Source organism: Acomys minous, assembly GCF_964271855.1.
Source record: "Acomys minous genome assembly, chromosome: 8".
NCBI classification, from domain to species: domain Eukaryota; kingdom Metazoa; phylum Chordata; class Mammalia; order Rodentia; family Muridae; genus Acomys; species Acomys minous.
In genome coordinates this window covers 48,707,211-48,726,677 of record NC_140489.1, presented here as the reverse complement: position 1 = coordinate 48,726,677, position 19,467 = coordinate 48,707,211, and positions in this window count along the sequence as shown.

Here is a 19,467-nt window from a genome sequence, read left to right as displayed (position 1 = left end):
TGCATAATAAAGTTAGCTCTCTTCAAGTCAGCTGGCCAACTCCTACCTCAATTTTCCCTTAGATTGGCAATTCTAGGGATTAGCAATTGATACTTCTGAGCATCAATTTGCTGACTGAGGAAAATATGGATGTTTCTCTTCACTAAAGCATGAGAGAATTGAGGTTTTGAGATGCCAACATCCACATTCAGCAGTTTGGCTGCACACAGAGTTCACACAGGCCAGCAGTGGACAGCAGAAGCAAGCAGCCAAAGAGCGGATCTGGAAGACAACGCAGGACACTGAGCATCCTTGCCACTGAGTTATTGGCTTATCAATTTAATGCCTTACATTAATGATTATTTATATCTGTTTTTTATTACAAAGTTTGGTTTGGACATTAAATTTTATAAGCAATTAGTACTGAAGGGTTCAGAAGTGGATGTTGTCCCTCGCTCAACCCCAGCACAAAAATGTACTTGCCTGACTATTCTTACTGATTGGCTTTATGCTTCTGGGCCTTAAACTCACTAGTAATTATTTCTGATTAAGATCCAAACCTGTATTTTGAACAAAGCAGGTAGGTAGAGTGAGTATTAATAAATCATTTAGTACTCTTTCATATGTAAAAATAACTTACATTAGATATTTTACTATTAAATTAAATACTTTACTATTAATATTAAAATATTAAATGATTTATTCATATAATAGGGTACCTTTTAAATCTTTTATCAGTATTTTTTGAGATGGCATCCAGAAGATATTGGGCTTCTGAGGGACTTTTGTCATACATTAAGAGTGTCACTCAGCGACCTGCTCTTTACACCATAATGTTCCTGCAGCCTCTCTTTTGGGATGACTTTTAGATTGTATTGTACATGAATAGTCAACATTGCAACATTGTTCAAATGCTCACATTTCTTATGTTTATCCTTTGCCCTCTTTCTAATTTGTGAGTCCCTGTCACAATATGAGGGGGCTCTGACTTGAACTGTTAGTTTCAAAAGTAATTCTAAAAACATGAAGAACCTTTCAAAAGACAACTTCATGTTTTCCAGTTCTTCCAATGGTTATGAATGATAGAGGAGAAAAATAAGAGATAATAGAATCAGGATGAGCATAACAAGGAAAGGAATTATAAGTTAATGAGGAGGAATAGTCCTTTATTTTGTATCATTTTTATAATTGGAAAATGTGGGAGGGAAGAATTATACCAATTTTAGCCTGGGTGTACATAAGAAGATCTGTGGGGTTTGGACTAAACCTGTAGGCAACAGGAAACCTTAGGAAGAAAACAGAGAGAATTTGTTCTGAAGTTCATGAGACATGTCATGAAGTCACTGGAGAAGAAATGCAAATAACTTATAATCCAGAGACATTAATTGTAGTTACTTTATGGCCATCTATTCTTATTTTAAATCTCAGGGCAATATTACATACATAGGAGAAAAGACTACCATGAGAACCATGGAACCTGTCACTGTAAGCTCTTAATGAAGGCATAATCTGGCCTACCCACTGACCTTGGCTCTTTATTGGTAGATCTGTGTTATCAAAGGTCAACCTGAAACTTACCACCTTATGAAGACCACTTTTTTCCCCTTAGCTCTGAGTTTAGGAACTTCTTTGCCTCTCCCCCAAATGATTGTGTTCAAGAAGAAAACTGCTTTCTAGCTGAAGTGAAATTGAGCTTTCCTTTATAAAGCTATTTTTTGAAGTTTAGGAGCCTCTATGGGTCAAGATGAATTTGGAAATCAATGCAAGTTTGGAGTTCACTGTCTCCCAACGTATGTCCAGCTCTTGAAACTTTACATACCCTACATAATAAGTTGCTCAAAGCAAAGTTCCTGAGTTACTCAGCAGATTTAACAGGTAGGGGATTACCCTAGTCCTTCCAAGGAACAGTGTTCTGTGATGAGATATGGAGAGTTCATATCTCTCAAATCAAGGAGGAAATGTTGCTTGTGGGATAACACTTTGACTGTAGCCTCTTCCTAAGATCATGATGCAACTGAAATTTATATTTTAACAGAGAACACATATGGCTAATTTGTTTCATGATAGAAAGCTTCCAGAATATTTCAGAGAATAAGGAATTTAATAAAATCACCCTGAAAGCCACTCCATCAGAAGCAAAGATCATAGTGACCAGAAATTTTCATTATGTGTGTCTTCTAACTCTCTTACTTCCTTTAAGAAGTGGAGGCAATAAGGAAGAGTCTAGAAAGTAGGATGCTAAAGCCAACTTGAGAGAGGAAAAAGATGGTAGAGTTAGAAAAGGAAAGAAAAGTTAGCATTGGCCTTTGAGCAATATGTGAACAGACACTAACGGATCTCTGCAATGTTAGAAAATTCAGGTTAAAATGGATATAAATGTGATAACATGGACAAAACATAACAACTCTAGGAGAGAAAAGGAATCAGTAGATAACCAAGAGTTGGCCAAAGAAATCAAGAGTTGAAGGTGAACTTGACCCTAAAAAAGGTGTTAGGAATGTTGGACCAAAAACTGTCAATGAGTGTAGGTTAGCATCTGAATCCTATGCCATGATGATTAAAATTTACTTTTTAATTAATGCACAAGATAACTGATATGAAAGACAGAAAATTATTTTGTTATTTTCAAACATTTTGTGTTGTTTTCATGTCTGGATTTTTTATAATTACTGTAAGGCTGAACCAAATGGAATCACCTAAGCTTCAGAGATAGATGAACCACGTGAGACCCAGCCCCTTTGAGAAAAAGGAAACTGGGTGTTCTGCAAGTCTCAGAAGTCTGTTGATCCCTTATCTCGGCTGGACAGCTTGACGAAACCACCTGCTATCCTAATGGCCATAGATACTCTTTGTAAAATTTTGCTTACAGCCATTCCTTTCTCTTAAATGCTCTCCTCCACTTTCCTGCCAAACTTAAATCACCCTATAAAAACCCAAGCTTCCTTTTGGCCTGGTTGTTCTCTCTCCTCTTGGAGTCAGCCTGCAGCTTTATGCTCTGCATAAAAAAAAAATTGCCTCACAATTGCACACACGCGCCCGCGCTTGCGCACACACACACACACACAGACACCTGAGGTGAAGTGAGCTAACTGTATGCTGCAGCCAGCACATTTATGATGATTAAACTTGTTTAACATTGGGTCCCTCCCTTAAGTAATCTCTGAACCCACAGAACAGAGGGAAGAAGTATTATAGGTGTCAGAGGGGTGGCAGATACCACAGAACATGGCCCACTGAATCAACTATGCAGGGCTCATATGGGCTCCAAGAAACTTAACCGGCAAGCACAAGCCCTGCATCTGTCTGGACTAGGTCCCCTCCCTATATGTTATGGCTGTTAGCTTGGTGTTGTTGTGGGACTCTGAACCATGGGAACAAGTATGTCTCTGGCTCTTCTGCTTGCTCTTGGGACACTTTTTCTCCTGTTGGGTTGCCTTATTCAGCCTTGATCTGAAGGCTTTTACCTTGTCTTATTGTATTGTGTTTGTCCTGTTTGACTGTCATCTCTTGGAGGCCTGTGTATATATATACATGCATATATATGTATATATAAATCAATAGTAAGACTTGCCTCAAAACATTCATAATAATGGACTTGTAATGTTCTGCAATGCTACAAATAAAAGCTGGTTTTGAAATTGGGTCAACCATGGGTTTTTCCTTTTAACGTCTTTGCAAACATAGCCAATATCTTTTCTTCTCATTAAAAGTGCACTGCCTATTTGCAGCTGCGGCTGATTTTAAGTCCATTCCTTTTCTATATGACCTATTTCCAATGAAATAGAACACATAAAAACTTTAGACTGTTAGAATGTTTCCCAAATGCCATTTTAGAATCAGTTTCTTCGGGAGCAGGGAGTTTTCAGAAGTGTCCCAATGGTAATGGACCTTCCAAGTCTGTGACTTAGTTGACTTTAAGAATTGAGTTGTTTTACAGTTGATGACCAGATTAACTGTGGACTCTGACTTGCCCTGTAACATCGACAATGAAAATCCCTCTCTAATAGCCATATCTGCTTGTCTCCACCGTAACTTGACTCCTCTCAAGCCAGAGACCATATCCTACATAATACTATTTAGCCAATAGCAGCTTTCTTGATCAGTTTCCTTTCTCTGTCTCTGGTCTATAACTTTTCACATCCTCAGTCTGGAAAGGATGCAGTTCTCTGCATGGTGCTTTCCTGTTTAATAGAAAAATAATTGGCAAATGATAAATATTGAAATTGCTGGAGGTTTGTAGCAAAATTTTTTCTGTGTTTAAATGAGTTATAGCTGAGAGCACTATAGACAAGCTAAGCTTGCTTTCTCTGCCATTTAATTAAAAGAAAAAAACACACACACTAGGTAGGGAATGAAGAGTTTGGTTTCTACTTGGGGCTGTAGCTCAGTGGTGGTGTGTTTGCCCAGGAGAACCCTAGGTTTGATCTCTAGCACTGAACGTCCCTCAAAAAAAGAAAAATAAAACACTCAGCTTTAGTATAGTCTTATAAGCTGGAGAGATAAAGAATTATTATGTATTTAGCTACTTCATTTGTAACATTACGACACGTAAGTAACTTTTCTAAAGTCATGTTGTATTGCCAGTGGTCATATTAAGAGAAATTGAATTGAATAAACTTACTTAAAGTGACTAAAAATTTAAAACCAGTGAAAAATCTTTGAATATACTGTTATGTACCACTTTCTTCTGAGTTAAAACATTCTATGCTGGAGAGAAGCTCAATAAGACATATGAAGTTACTTAGGAAAATTTGTTAAGACTCAGGAAATAAAAACGTAAAAGTTTAGGGAAGTCCCTGAAACGTTCTTGATACACAAGTTTCCTCCCTCCCCAAGATTTTATGACAAACAAAGACTGCTGAAGAGTGAAGACTAACCTGCAGAGCTGTCTGCATGGCTTGCAGAGAGTTCCAGGCTCCCAGATTTCATGATTTATTACCCAAGCTAGTAATGCAAACCTCACTTCTGTAAGTACCTCCTTTGTCCATATTCCTGTGAGTAATCCCAACACACTCACTGGTGTCCCTGTTACTTTGTTCTGTTGTCAGATCTCTATCTGGGTTTAATAGACTTTAGGTCCACCAGGAACAGCCTCACATGACAAATAATAAGAGCTGAGCAATATAAAATAATACATTGAGAAGTTTGTGGCCAGCTTGGTCTACAAAGTGAATCCAGGATACCCAAGGCTACACAGAGAAACCCTCTCTCAAAACAAAACAAAAAAACAAAAAATAGAGAAAGGAAACGAAAAAGAAGTATGTCTAAAGATAGACTCTTTTTTGCTAGGGACAGATTTGTAAAATTATAAGCAACACTTTTCTCCCGTCACTGCATCTCAAGAACTATCCTGGTAGTAGGTGGTATGGTGACCTTCCTCTTGCACCGTTAGACCCACAAACCAGAAATCACAGTTGGGTTTTGAACGCTTGTCTTTTGGCTACCAGCACTGACCTTGTTACCAGTTCAGAAAATCAGCATTTTTAGTGGAAATTTCAAACAAACTGCCATATTTTCTCAGTAGTATTTGTCTACTCATCCTCAAAAGTGTTTTAGCATAGCAAAATCATGCTAACTAGCCTCCATGTTATACTGTCCTGGGATTTATAGGTCGTATCTTGAAGCCACCTAAAAATGTGAGTCAACTTAAAAGCCAACAAATTCTTTGCTTTAAGGTCAACATTTGAATAAAACCAAAAGAAAATAATTCTTCAAATGTGGAAAAGGACACACACCCTGATGAATAGTTTTTGATGACACAACTTACATTAATGCACATTTAATCTCATTATTTCTCAATTCAAAATTAGCAATAGATATTTTCTATGTGTTCTGTGCTTCAGATGTAGTGAACAGAGCACCTGAGGTAACTATCCCATGCCTCCCCACACAGTACTTGGAAAGATCTTGGCGATCTTTTCAGATCTCAGATCCATGTCATTAACTCTCCCTCTGTAATTCTTGTCTGACAGAGCTGACTTTTCTCAATAATTTTTTTTCAAACAAGTTATTTAATGGAAACTTCTATAGAATACCCTCCACGAGAGGCCACTTTTCAAAGATCAAAGTTCCAGATAAATCTTCAAAACATGAAGTCTCAAGATCAACCAGGAATGAGCAAAGATTCTGAAATAAAAATATTAGATGAAGCCCACCACATTTAATAGGACAGACTCTCAAAGTTCATTGTCAAGTTTATAGGGCTTCACAAATAAAATGAGACCGCCATTCCATCATGAGCTTTAAAAACAATCTCAGATGACCATAGTTATGAATTGAATCTGAGAATTCCAAGAGCCTATGCTGTTAATCACTTTTCTTGGGACCACTGTGTTTCTTTATACATACATCTTTTGTTTACATTACACTATACTAAATGGGAAGAATATCTTTTACTCTCAGAACCTAGTAAAGTTCAAGCATATGCTACAAATGCAATCAATATAAGTTAAATATGGGGAAAAATTAAGACTTAGTGTGCCTGTTAGACTGAAAACACATATATTTGGAAGATATAATGTGGAAGAGTCAAGGAGCTGTTAGACTTGTGGCTAGCCTGCCAACTTCACTTAGATAGTTAAGAGGTAGGAAGGAAGCAGAGACAGTCTGCACGTGAACTTGTGGACACCTGGTGTCCTCAGGGTCTGCAGTGCTTTTACTTCGAGGGACTGGGAGTTAGACAGATTCCCTGGGGAGCAGGCATGGAGGGATTGGACCTAAGTGACTAAATAATAAAGAAGGCTGGCTTATCCCTCACCCCCTTGACCTCAGACAATGCAGGTTTTGAGCCCATCAGCTTAAAACAGACATGTTGCTGGCTATTTCCCCTGCCAGCGGGCTCCTGGCTGATGCAAAGCTCAACAAGTCCAAGGTCTGATCAGGACATGTTAACACAACAGTAGTATGTCAACCAGTCACCATGTCTGTCTTCAAATGGAGCAACTCTAAATTAGAGGAGTAAGTAAGAGCTTGCCAAGTCTTTCAAACACCCAGCCATCGAGGCTCCAGCTTCCCGAGCTTTCATTCAGCTTCACAGAGAGCCTTTCTCTCCACGTGTTTGGTGTAGGTGCTTGTTTCCTCACTTCCTCACTCCATCTTTATGGGTTGATTATGTCTGCTCAGAGGTGCTGCAAACCATTACACTCAAGATTGATTTTTCTGACCTTTAATTCCTTAACTGGCAGGGAAAATGAGCCTGACCCCAGATGGTAACAGCTTCACTACCCCTCCAACCAGTACAGGTTGACTAATGTTTGCTACATCTATACATTATTACTTTACAAACTGGTTGACAAGAGGAGGGAGTGGATTTTCTTTTTGGTAATGAAAAGTAGGAGGGGCTTTCTGTAGTCTAAACAAATAGCTTTCCTGACTTAAACTGATGCATGGACCAATTTAATTATGTGGAGACAGGAAAATGGCTCAGAAGATGAGTGTTCACTATACAATCATGAGGACCAGAGTACTGATGCACACTACAATCCTGGCATTCAGGGAATGTCTATGACTACAGCTCAAAAAAGATGGGGCCAAGAGGATAACCAGGCCTTAATGGATTCTAGCCTAGCCCAGAAAATACTATGCCCTAGTTTCATAAAAAAAAAAAAAAGCTGTATCTCAAAGGAATAGATGTAGAGTGATAGAGAATACCTGAAGACCACTTCTGGCCTCCACAGGGCCACTCAAGGTGATGCAACTATTTATATATGTGTACATATAATCATACTAACACACACATACAAATAAATAAAATTAAGGAAACTGTTACTGTATGAAAGAGAGGAGGTAATAAGAAATCCAGTCTAGAGTTCAGAAAATTTACTGTGAAGTGTTTGTGACAGAGGAGGAGGAATAGGAGGAGGAAGGGTAATAATCAGAAAACAATGAATTACTACTGCCTTAGTAACATCGCCATTTGCAGTAGGTTTTTAGCTTCCCAATTTTCTTCCTGTACATCTCCTTTAGACAGGCTTCCATGCATAAAGAAACCCACATATAGTAGTTAGTTCGCCCCAGGCCGAAGAGCCCAGGGTTTAATCTCAGTTGTGCACTGATGGAGTATAATTTGGAAATTCAGAGAGATGTGTGAAATGCATCTAAATTTAGAATCTGACACAATGGCGGTTGCTAGGAGCTCAAAAAGAAATCAAGGAACAAAGGGAGTGGCTTTTGAAGTGGTTGAACTCATTTACAGGAGCAGAAAGACTGTACCTTGTGATGTGGCTTCTGTGCTGCTGTAGACTATTAGGATGAATGACTAAATGACTAGAGGGGTAGCTCAGCAAAAATGTCATAAAAGCTAGAATTCCAGGAGAGGCCGAGGGGTGACTTTCATGACAGTGAGCTGGGAGTCAAGTATAAAAAGCACATTAACAATACCTGAGTCTTGTGTCTCATTTCTTGGCAATTGGGTAAAAAAAAAAAATTGTCTCCTGGATTCACACAATGATAAATGTAATGTGTTTTCCTTGATCAAGTCCTTTATAAAATGCTGAATGTGCAATTTTTGTCACTCTCCTTTTTCCCTCTAACTGTGCTCTTTCTATAAGGGTGCCAAAATTCATGCGTTAACTGCAACTTGGTTTTGGCATCTCTGAACAAAATTTGAGAAGGGCTAGCAGTGAGAAGAGGGACTGGGAAATCACAACAAGCTTGCCTTAAGTAGGAATCAGGATGATTGTGTGAACTTACTTAGTCACTCAAGTCCTTCTCTGGTACCCAGTTAATTTCTTCAGTCAGTGCATTAGGTAGATGCAGGTGGAATCCCAAGAATGTTGACAGGTTTCAGGGATAACCAACAGTTAGTCATCACAGTTTGCTTAGAGTATCTAATATCCCAAAAGTTCTTCAGAAGACAGAATTATCATATAATAACCCCAAAGATGTAACTAGACAGATTGCTTAACAGTTCAGGCATACAGGAGGGATGCTGAGTTTTAGTTTACACCAGATAATAATCTTCTATTTTACTAGAATTAACGTAAAAACTACTCTAAGTTCTCTGTTCATGGAGTTCTAAAAATGTCCCTATTCAAAACACATTGAATAAACTTCAGAGAATGTCCCTCCCTTCATTAAAATCAGCTTCAACTATATTTTAAGACCACATGGATTTCTGGCTAGGAAAGTTTCTGACCTAAATAATCTATCTAGTTATCTTCAGTCTGCTGTCTACACTGGTTTACCTTTTCCTTCCTGCACTGTGTAACTTGTCTTCAACAAGCAAAGGAGCAAGTGGGTCCTCTCTGTGTACACTCTCTGTCAGTGTGTGCCTGCATTATGTCACTAAGTATCAGATAAATAATTTTAGGAACAAGCCAAGCCCAGTGACACAACAGGCCTTTATCGCAGCTTCCTGGAAAATTGCGACAGAAAAATTCAAAATCAAGGCCTGTCTAGGTCAAAGAGTAAGATCAAGGGTATCATTAGTAATTTAGGGGGCCTGCCTCAAAATTGAACACTAAAGAAGTCTGGAGAAATACTTCATTGTTCCATTGCTTCCATGGGAAGCATTAAACTCAACTTACAGTAGCCCAGACACATGAGCATGCACAGACATTTACACACACACACACACACACACACACACACACACACACACACACACACACACATGTCAGCTCTAAGAATTAACTAACGTTCAAAAGCATCTGAGGAACTTGGCTCTGGATGAAGACAATAGCTGCACTTTTTGTTGTGCACCCTGAAGCCTGGCCTCAGTATGAACGAGATGCTAGTGTTAAAATGCAGCTCCTAAACTCTGTAGCCTAAATCTTCATGATACTGAGAATGAAAAAACAAAAACAGAAACGAAACAACAACAACAACAAAAAAAAAACCCTCATGAAACCTTGGGGCTCAAGGCTTCCCAACAAAACCAAAAAGGAAAAATTTCTCGGAGTGATGTGTCTGTTAGAGGAGAGAACAGCATCAAGGAAAAGCATTGAGGCTGTGTGAAGACCTCAAGAGTCCCTCAGCTGTATAGCGTGAGCTGAGCCCCTGCTAAAGCCAGGCTGTACTGAAGGCTTGAAATGGTCTCTCCCATGGCTTCCATAACACTCACACTTTTTTGTTTGGTTGGTTATTTTCCCCCTGTCACTGTTTCTGTCTTACGGTGCTCCTTCACCTGCATCTCAGCATTAATTCCCCCCAAAGCACCTGTCCTTGCTCATTGCAATGAGCCCTTTCCAGCTGAAAGCATCCATTTCCACAGTTGTAATCTTGAATTCAAACTTCCCTCCTGAGACCCAACTCTGGCATGCAAAAGTCTCCCCCACAGACACGCGTCTGTCTGCAAATATTTCTCAATCTGACATCTCCCTTCACCACCAGAGCAGCTCCCCCTTGCTTAATCATGCTTAATAATTTCTCACCCGTCACTATTCCGTAGGCTGCCAGTGATTCACAAAACTTTTCTCCTTTTTTTTTTTTAAATATAAATTCTATTGATTAAAATCCACCATGAGCCAGATACTGAGGGAGCATCCACTGGTAGAAAGTTACAAAGAGAACAGGGACTTACTTGAGTAGGGCTTGTCGTCTTCTGAAGGAGACATGCATTAAACAAGCAAAGTAACAAATAAGATAGAGTTTCAAGTAAGAATTATGAGTACTGTAAATAAGTGGCTGTGGTGGAGAATAACGTTAGAGAATAAATTCTCTGTTCAAAGATTTCAAAGGCAGTAACATTCAGGAAGATATGAGAGAAGTAGGGAAATTGGAAAAAGAAATGCTCCAGGGTAGAGGGCAGAAAGGTTTAATCCTAAAACATGAGAGGGTTCATGCCACACTCTTTCAGAAGGCCAATGAGGTTGAAGCATAGTGCATGTCACGAGGGGCATGGCATGAGGGCACAAGTTGGCATTTTCGGAGTTCTTTTTATGATGGAATTATGGGAACTGGTCAAGTGGATCTCCACATTTCTCACACAAATTCTCTTACAATTTTTATCCCTACTTGGTGAATTAGAGAAATAAGCCACAGGGAAATCATGTCATTTGTTCAAGTTCGCACAGTTACTGCGGTGGGCTGAGATTTCCGTTCAGGCAAGTTGATCCTTGGCCTGTATTACACTGACATCTAGTCACTTGCATTAAGACAGCTTTTGAAGACACTTCGTAAACACCATAGAGTTTGGATTTTATTTTTGTTGACAGGGTAAAAAGGGATACAGTACTCATTTCCCGAGATTCCCTGGAATTCTTTCAGTGTTTCTTCATCTTTCCATCTCAATACACCAGTCTCCAGGATATCTGCTAGTCAACCACACTTGGCATTATCATCAGATTCCAATATTTCTAAATCCCAAACTCAGAGGAGACCTGTTCCGTTTAAACCTCTTCAGTAGCTCCCTGAAGCATTCTAGGGGAAGATCAACCTCCTCAGCCTGGGACAAACAACATTTGAAGATCTGTCCTTGCCTCTCCCCTGTCTTGCTCAAACCGACCACACTGAATGGCTCATAGTTCCTGAATGTGCCCTTTTCCTTCTCCTTGCTACAGGAAAGAGAAGACTACAGGTGAGCAGAACTTTTGCTAAAACAGGCTACAGTTCCTATTCTTTCTAAGGTTACATCCTTGTCTGCCTGACAAGCAAACATTTTCCTGTCTTAACAGCACTTCCTTACCACTAACATTCCAGAGGCCTTACCTCACTACTTTACATGGCTGATTTCATCTGCTACTTACTTAAAAGAAAATCTCAACCGTGAAGTCACTCGTAAACCCTTCCCACCCACAGGTGAGAAGGAGCAATCTTCTCACTGTCTATATTGCTCATAGATGCCCGTTGATCCATCACACTCTTTTTAGGTTTTTATTACTTGTAATTTGATCAATAAAATATAACGCAATTTAAAGGATTAGTCTTATTCATACAATGCCTGGAATATGATAATAAAAGCCTGTATAGATGGCAGAAGATGAATAAATAAACTGCAATAACTCAGAACTTAAGCCAAAAAGAAATCAATGGTGATCAGGGGACTGCATGACTTATTAACTCAGGGACCATATACCATTACAAATGACAGCATACAAACTGTTGTACTACTTAACTTTCTGCAGACAAAATCAAACTAGTGCTTTCTGAATCAGTAAGTCTGTTTAAATACATCTTGGATGTATGTAATGTTTGAATAATGAAGTTCATAATTTAGAAAGCTGAAGAAAAATATTATAAAATGTGTAATGTTAATATAAAGTTCTTTAATGCAAAAAAATTTGCATGGAGATGATGTGACATATGTGACACCCAGCTTAGAGATTAGGTGATGAATGTGGAAGGGTATAAGCCAGCCAGAACCTCAGCAGCTATAGGTGATAGAGCCCAACTTGAACCCAAGTTTTCCAAATCTAGATAGCGTAACTCATTTAAGGCTAACCTGAGGAGATGTTATAGAATCTTCTAAAAATATTTATTTGGAAAAGTGCTCCAAATGTGTATTATAAATTAGAAATAAAACTTAAGCCTATAGAAGGCATTAATTTTTAGTTTCAAGTTGGCTACAAAGCCCCAAAGTTCACACATCTGAAACTACTTGAATTTTTAATGAATCTGATTCACTAGGAAGGCTTAAAATCTTGAAGCTTTTATCTGAGTCTGAAGGAAATGCTGTTTTGGTCTTGCGAATATTAATTTACTCCAGACATTTTATCATTCTCTAGCCCACAGAAACCAAATATTATTTCTTTTATCCTCTCAGCATAAAGAGAATTTTTAGATAATTCATTTCTAGGCCAGAGTTAAGAGTTTTATAGGTATTTATGATGTTGTTTTGTGCAGTGACCATGAAAATTCATGGCATTCCAGGTTGTGATTAACTTTTAACTTCATGTTCTAGAGAGATATTTTAGAAAGGACTAATCATTGGTCAGTTTTATAGAAAACCATCCTTTGTGAGGCACACACCTATAATCTCAGCACTTGGGGAGAATGGGGCTGATGGATCTCTGTGAGTTCGAGGCCAGTCTGGTCTACACAGTGAGTGCAGGTCAGCCCTTGTCTAGGTGAGCTCTTGTCTCACAACCCCCCCCAAAAAAAAGGTATTGAAAAATGACATTTAAGCCATTTGATTTAAAGGAGAAATGGAAATAGTAATTATCAATGAAAACATAGTAATTAAACTGTTTTCAATAATTAGTGGTCCATTTATTATAGGATTATATATTTTGCCTAAACATTTTTAAATTTCCAATAAGATAAATATATCTAATTTTTACCTTCAGGAATGATAACGTGCAAAGTAAAAAAAATGATAAAGGAATATCTTTGGCTGACAGTCCTCTCCAACATTGCTTCAGCTTTCATCTTCAGATGCTAGGGATACAGAGACAGCGTTCTAGTCTGAACTCAGATGACACTCAGTGTTTTTGGCTTTGAAACTGAATGGGCTACATAATTACCTTATCCTGGGGCAATAGTATTGAACCACACATCACTCTCAGGAACTTCTAAAACTCCATTGAACAATCATCTGTCCAAGAAAAATCTCTGAGCTAGTGTCACCTAATAATTAACAAGAACACAGGAAGAGTAGTCCAGATTTATGGTTAAAACAGAGGCACACCACATGCTGGCAAGGATGTGGAGAGAGAGGAACACTCCTTCATTGCTGGTGGGAATGCAAACTAGTACAATTACTTTGGAAATCTATCTGGCGCTTTCTCAGAAAACTGGGAATAGGGCTTCCTCAAGACCCAGCTATTCCACTCCTTGGAATATACCCAGAAGATGCTCCAGCACACAACAAGAACATTTGCTCAACCATGTTCATAGCAGCCTTATTCATAATAGCCAGAATATAGAAACAGCCTAAGTGTCCCTCAGTAGAAAAATGGATAAAGAAACTGTGGTACATTTACTCTGTGGAATACTATTTAGCTATTAAAAACAAGGAATTCCTGAAATTTGTGGACAAATGGATTGAACTAGAAATGATCATAATGAGTGAGTTAACCCAGAAGCAGAAAGACTCAAATGGTATATACTCACTTATATCTGCATATTAGCCCAAGGGTCATGTCCCATGAAAGTCTTCACTAACCAGGAAACTGGGACAGAGGGGAGGACATCCTATTGGGCCTCTAGGTGAGAGAAGCATGGGAGAATGTAGAAATAGAAGGATCCAGGGGGTCCTAGAAACATACAAGAATAACATTATGATGGGCAGATCTGGGCCCAGGGGTCCTGTTCAAACTATGGCACCAGCCAAGGACAATACAATCAGTAAACTTTGAACTCCTACCCAGAACTAGCCAATGAACAGGACATTCGCCACAGTTGAGTAGAGAGTGGGGTCTGACTTTCACATGAACTCTGGTGCCCCATATTTGACCATGTTCCCTGGATGGGGAGGCCCGGTGGCACTCAGAGGAAGGCTAGCAGGCTACCAAGAAGATACTTGATGCCCTATGAGCATACACAGGGGGAGGTGGTTGCCCCCAGTCACAGTCATAGGGGAGGGGAGTAAGTGGAAAATGGGAGGGAGGAATGGGCGGATACAAGGGAGGGGATAATAATTGAGATGTAATATGAATAAATTAATAACATATATTTTAAAAAACAGAGGCACAATAAGGATGATGCAAGTCTTCGGTATGGAAAGTGATTAGTGTTGATCTAAAACTGATTTGCTGCTCTACTTTGTGACCTCCAACCTTAGTCACGGATGATCTACTTGCTGGGAGCCGACCTGAAATTCCTCACCCTTATATGTTCTCAGAAATATAACCAAGGACGCACAGTCAATACCCGCAATTGTCCCACCCTCAACTCCCGGATGTAAGCCTGCCCCTAAAGCCTCCTGCGTGTTCAACCTCCATTCCCACAGATGCTGTTGCCCTTTATTGTTCTGATTAACAGCAATTTGTTTCTGCTGAGGCTAAAGCTATTCTTTTGTTTCTTTCTCAGTTATCATAGTCCATTCTTGATATAACAATCAAAATGATGCCAAAGCAGAGAGAATCCATTACCAGCAAAAAGATAAAGAAAGTAACATACCAGTGCAATGATGATTTGTAACACAGCAGGTAAAGTTTTAGACGATGACAGGTTGAGTGTCAATACAGACGACAAGTAGGAGAGAATGCTGAGAAATTTGAAAAGTGGCTAACATAACATACATTTTGCCATTAAATTAATATTTTCTTAAGTGATTTTTATCGTCATTTCTGTTGAAAACAAACAAATGGTAAAAAAGGATCAGGGTCAGATAGATACTTGAGATGTGTTATATTGATGACATTTATAAAGTACAATTCTGAGGGCAGAGGAGAAAACTAATGCAACTGTTAATATTTTAAAAATAATTTATTCATATTACATCCCAATTTTTATCCCCTCACTTATATCTTCCCTTTCCCCCTCCCTTCCTCTCTCACCCTTTTCCTCTCCCCTAGACCTAAGACAGAAGCAGACCTCCTCCCCCATCATATGATCACAGCTTATCCGTTCTCATCCAGAGAGCCTTTGTGTGCCACCAGGCCTCACCACCAAGGAAAAGTGGTTAAATTTTTTTTAAAGGAAATCAAGGCAAGACTAATTATTGATGAATATGGAAAGAACTGATTTCTTGAAAATCAAGGATGAGGTGATAATAACTAATATAAATGGTACCTAATTATTGATTGAAAAAAAGAAAAATGCCTTAATGCCATATTAATTTCTTACCTAATGAAGGCATGAAATGAGTGTCTCTGAACCACTTGCCCTTGACATGAGCTTCTGACCAGCCACAGATGTTATTTCCATGAGAAACATTGATATCTTGCTTTTCTAGGCCATGAACATATATTAAAAGCAAAAATACAATCTGCCATAAACTGCTTATTAAATTCCCTAGTTCATTCTGGGCAAAGTGAATTATGGCTAGTTTCTGACCCAATGTTTTAATTTATAGCCTGAGATATTTAAAAATATGTACCTGAAATACAAATTGTATTGCCTATTTCCCAGCAATATAATTCATCTACATATTCATGCAATGTGACTTTTTTCTATTAATGTTTTTTTTACCTCATTAGAATTTAAGAATTAGTTTTGTGTGTTCTTTTTAAAACTTTATTATGAAAATGTTTCTGAAAGTTTTATAAGCCTCATGTTGCCATCAATAAATTTAAACACTGACCCATCTTGTGTTATATATATTTCCCTATACACATATCTATCAAAACTGCTGTCCCCATCCATTTGAGGTAAAAATAAATATAAAAAAATTTTATTGCTTGCTTAAAATATTTCAGGACACATCTACACAGAACAAGGGCTGCATTTAACATTAGCACAATATTACCATCGCTACATTAAAGTTTAATTTCCTTTTTTTCCCTATCCTTTTGAAATGGGTGCCTGATCAAACTTCATTTTGGTCTAACATTTGCATGTAAGACTGAAATTTCTCCAAGAATGGTTTTAGATGAATTGCACTAAGCACAAAATATGTACTCTAATTGTTATTTATCCCATACTTTGAGCCCTGGATTTCTGAAAGTACATGATTAACATGTTAACATATGGAGATGTTTTGGTTTCTAAAGAAGTCCAATGTCACCCATCAAGTCACACTTCACACTTTCAGTTCTTCGAACTTTATAGAAATATGCATTTGCAGTAAAGCTTTCACTTGAAATACTGCTTTAAAAACTGTAAGTGTCTCATTGCCAAATATTTAACCTCTATGAGTCAATCAATATGAGCAAGTATACAGAAAGCAGTCACAATGTGTTTACTCTGCATTTGTTACTTGAAGTGCTTTTATTGGTATCAATTTGGTCAATAGTGCTAAGCATGCCATTCTCAATAGCTATAGCCATACTGATTTTGTTTTCTACTTCTGCTGTCAATGTCTCCTAGTGTGGTAGCTGTCTAGCCACCCAAATCCCTCCTCAGAAAAAAAAGAGCTGCAGGGTGACAGGTAGGACTCTTAGCTGTCAATCACCTCCAGATACCATCTCTAAATTATTTACAACTTAAAAAATATTCTTTATGGGGATGTTGAGGCCCTGCTTCCCTATTCTAACTTGGAAAAGGCTCTAAGAATTGTACCATGCTATAATGTTTCTCTGAGTAGGCTGCAACTTCTTTAGAAATGTCAGATCTGTGCATTCTCTGCTAACAAAAGTAGCTTATTTCTCCTCTTGCTACAGTTACTAATCTAGGAGGCTTCCCAAACAAACCTGGGGACCCAGACCTGTGTCTGCTCCAAGAAACCCTGAACTATGGCAGCTCATGCTAGGATTGTCCAAAGCAAACAAAACATGTCGCTGTAAGGCTGATACCTTGGATCCCATCACTTGCTACTCCAGCTAACAATGGGGACCACTGTCTATGTGCTCGAAGCCAGGGAGATCGTGGAAAGCCTCTAAATGAATAATTCACCTTTCAGCCTCACAGATGTTGAACCACAATAGTTTTCTTTCCAGTAGAAAAGAATGTTTCTAGAGTTGAAATAGATCCAACTTTGACGAAATCAGGAGGAAAATCAACTATAAAAACAATTAACCTAGGAGATCACTTGTAATATCTTAGAGGAAGAAAATACTTTCTTTGGAAGCTATGAACAGTTCATCAGCATTTAAAGGGAAAATCGTGAGACAAAGGGGGACACCGAAAGCTACAGTTAAAATGGCAGAGAAGGCTGAAAATCAGACCCAGGACTTAATATTTTAATACGTATTTGTATTATAATTTATTCCCATTACATCTCAATTGCAATCCCCTTCCTCTTATCTTCCTGTTCCCACCCAACCTCCCTCTTCTGCCCTATTCTTCTTCCCTAGACCACTGACAGGTGGGGTTCTCCCCGCTACCATCTGACCACAGCCTACCAGGTCTCATCTGGATAGCCTGCATTCTCTTCCTCTGTGTTCCCACAGATCTGCAAGTTGTATGGAAGAGATGGGGAACGGAAAGACAACAGGGAATTGTGAGGCTTTTCAGAAACTCCACAAGGAGACTATCAAGGCTGGGGGATCTGGCCCCAGGCAGGGGGCGCTGTACAAACTCATGCACTAACCAAGGACATTGAAAGCCTAGAACTTAGACCCCCTGTTCAGATGTAGCCAATGAACAGCTCAATCTCCACCTGGAGACAGGGAAGGGAGAGCAGAGACTGCCTCTGACATGAACTCTGGTGCCTGAGATTTGATCACTGCCCCAGGACAAAAATTTTATTGTATTTCAAAACCCAGAAAAGTTTACTCATAGCCAAACAAGGTGTTATGTCAAGGTTGGAACACAACCGAGAAAAAAAGTTTCTCAATTCTTGAATCTTAGGACTCACTGACTTCTGAGAAGGAAAGTTTTGTATTCCTCCTGAAGTAAGGAAAAATCAAAGGTTTGGCTACCAAAGAACTGCCTTTCTCCTCTCTGGGCTACTGGGAAAATAAACAGGGTTTGTCCACAGCTTATTTGGGGACCCTTGGGCTTGATGATAGAGCAGTCCCTCATAGAGCTTGAGACCTCCACATCCCAGAAATGGAACAAGAGATCCAATAGGGAGCAGTTATTGACTTGGGAGAATTTTCCCAGCCTATTTATGGGACCTAACACAATGTCTAGGATTCCAAGCTCCATGGCAAAGAGACTAGCAAGATGGCTTCTAGGAAGATGGTACTAGAGTCATGGGATAGGTGATTATTCACCAGAATCAAGGTGGCCAAAATGAATACAATGTAATTTCTCAAGGGTTCCCTTTATTTTTCTCTAAATTTCCAATTATCAATAAGTTACTTTTGTGGGGTCACATTATTTTTAAAGTATTCATTCTTTGTTAAATAACACTAATTACATTTGGTTGTTTTCTGGCTTTTACCTCAGTTTATCAGTACCGCATCAACACTGCCTATTATTGCTATTAGCCATCTTCATGAGATTTAATATTGCATTTTGCTTTTTTTTTCTTATTTGATTGTATCTACTATTTTACTATTAGGTTCTCAATTTTATTTATTATGTTTCAAAATTATTCCACAGGATTTTAAGTAGTGTACCAGATAACACTGTGATCTAGGCCTTATGGATTCATTTCCTTTCTGTATTTTCCTTTCATTTTTGTTTCTTGTTGTGTTACTAATTTCCATTGGGTAATGTACAATATTTGCAGTTATTTTAAATAATATTAGGACCAGAATGGTGTAATGTTCCTCCAGATAGCTTGAATAGTTGTCTTTTGTAGAAGAAAAAGGCTAGCGATCCTGGATCACCAATACATACTTATAATGACTAATAACATTGGATCTCAATTTCAGTCCATGGAAGATCAGATTATTTTTCTGGGCACTCTTAATATCATGTGATTACTTCATAATGCATGAAATAATTCCCAAGACTCACAGCATATTTTTCATTTGTTTCTTCAGTAATAAGACACTCTTATAAACTCTTTGAGGCTTCTCAGCTATCATCCACTATTTTAATAATTAGCAACCACTGATTGTTTATAGCTCTTTATTTAGGGCTGGGGCCTTATGTAATTTGCCATCCATGTTG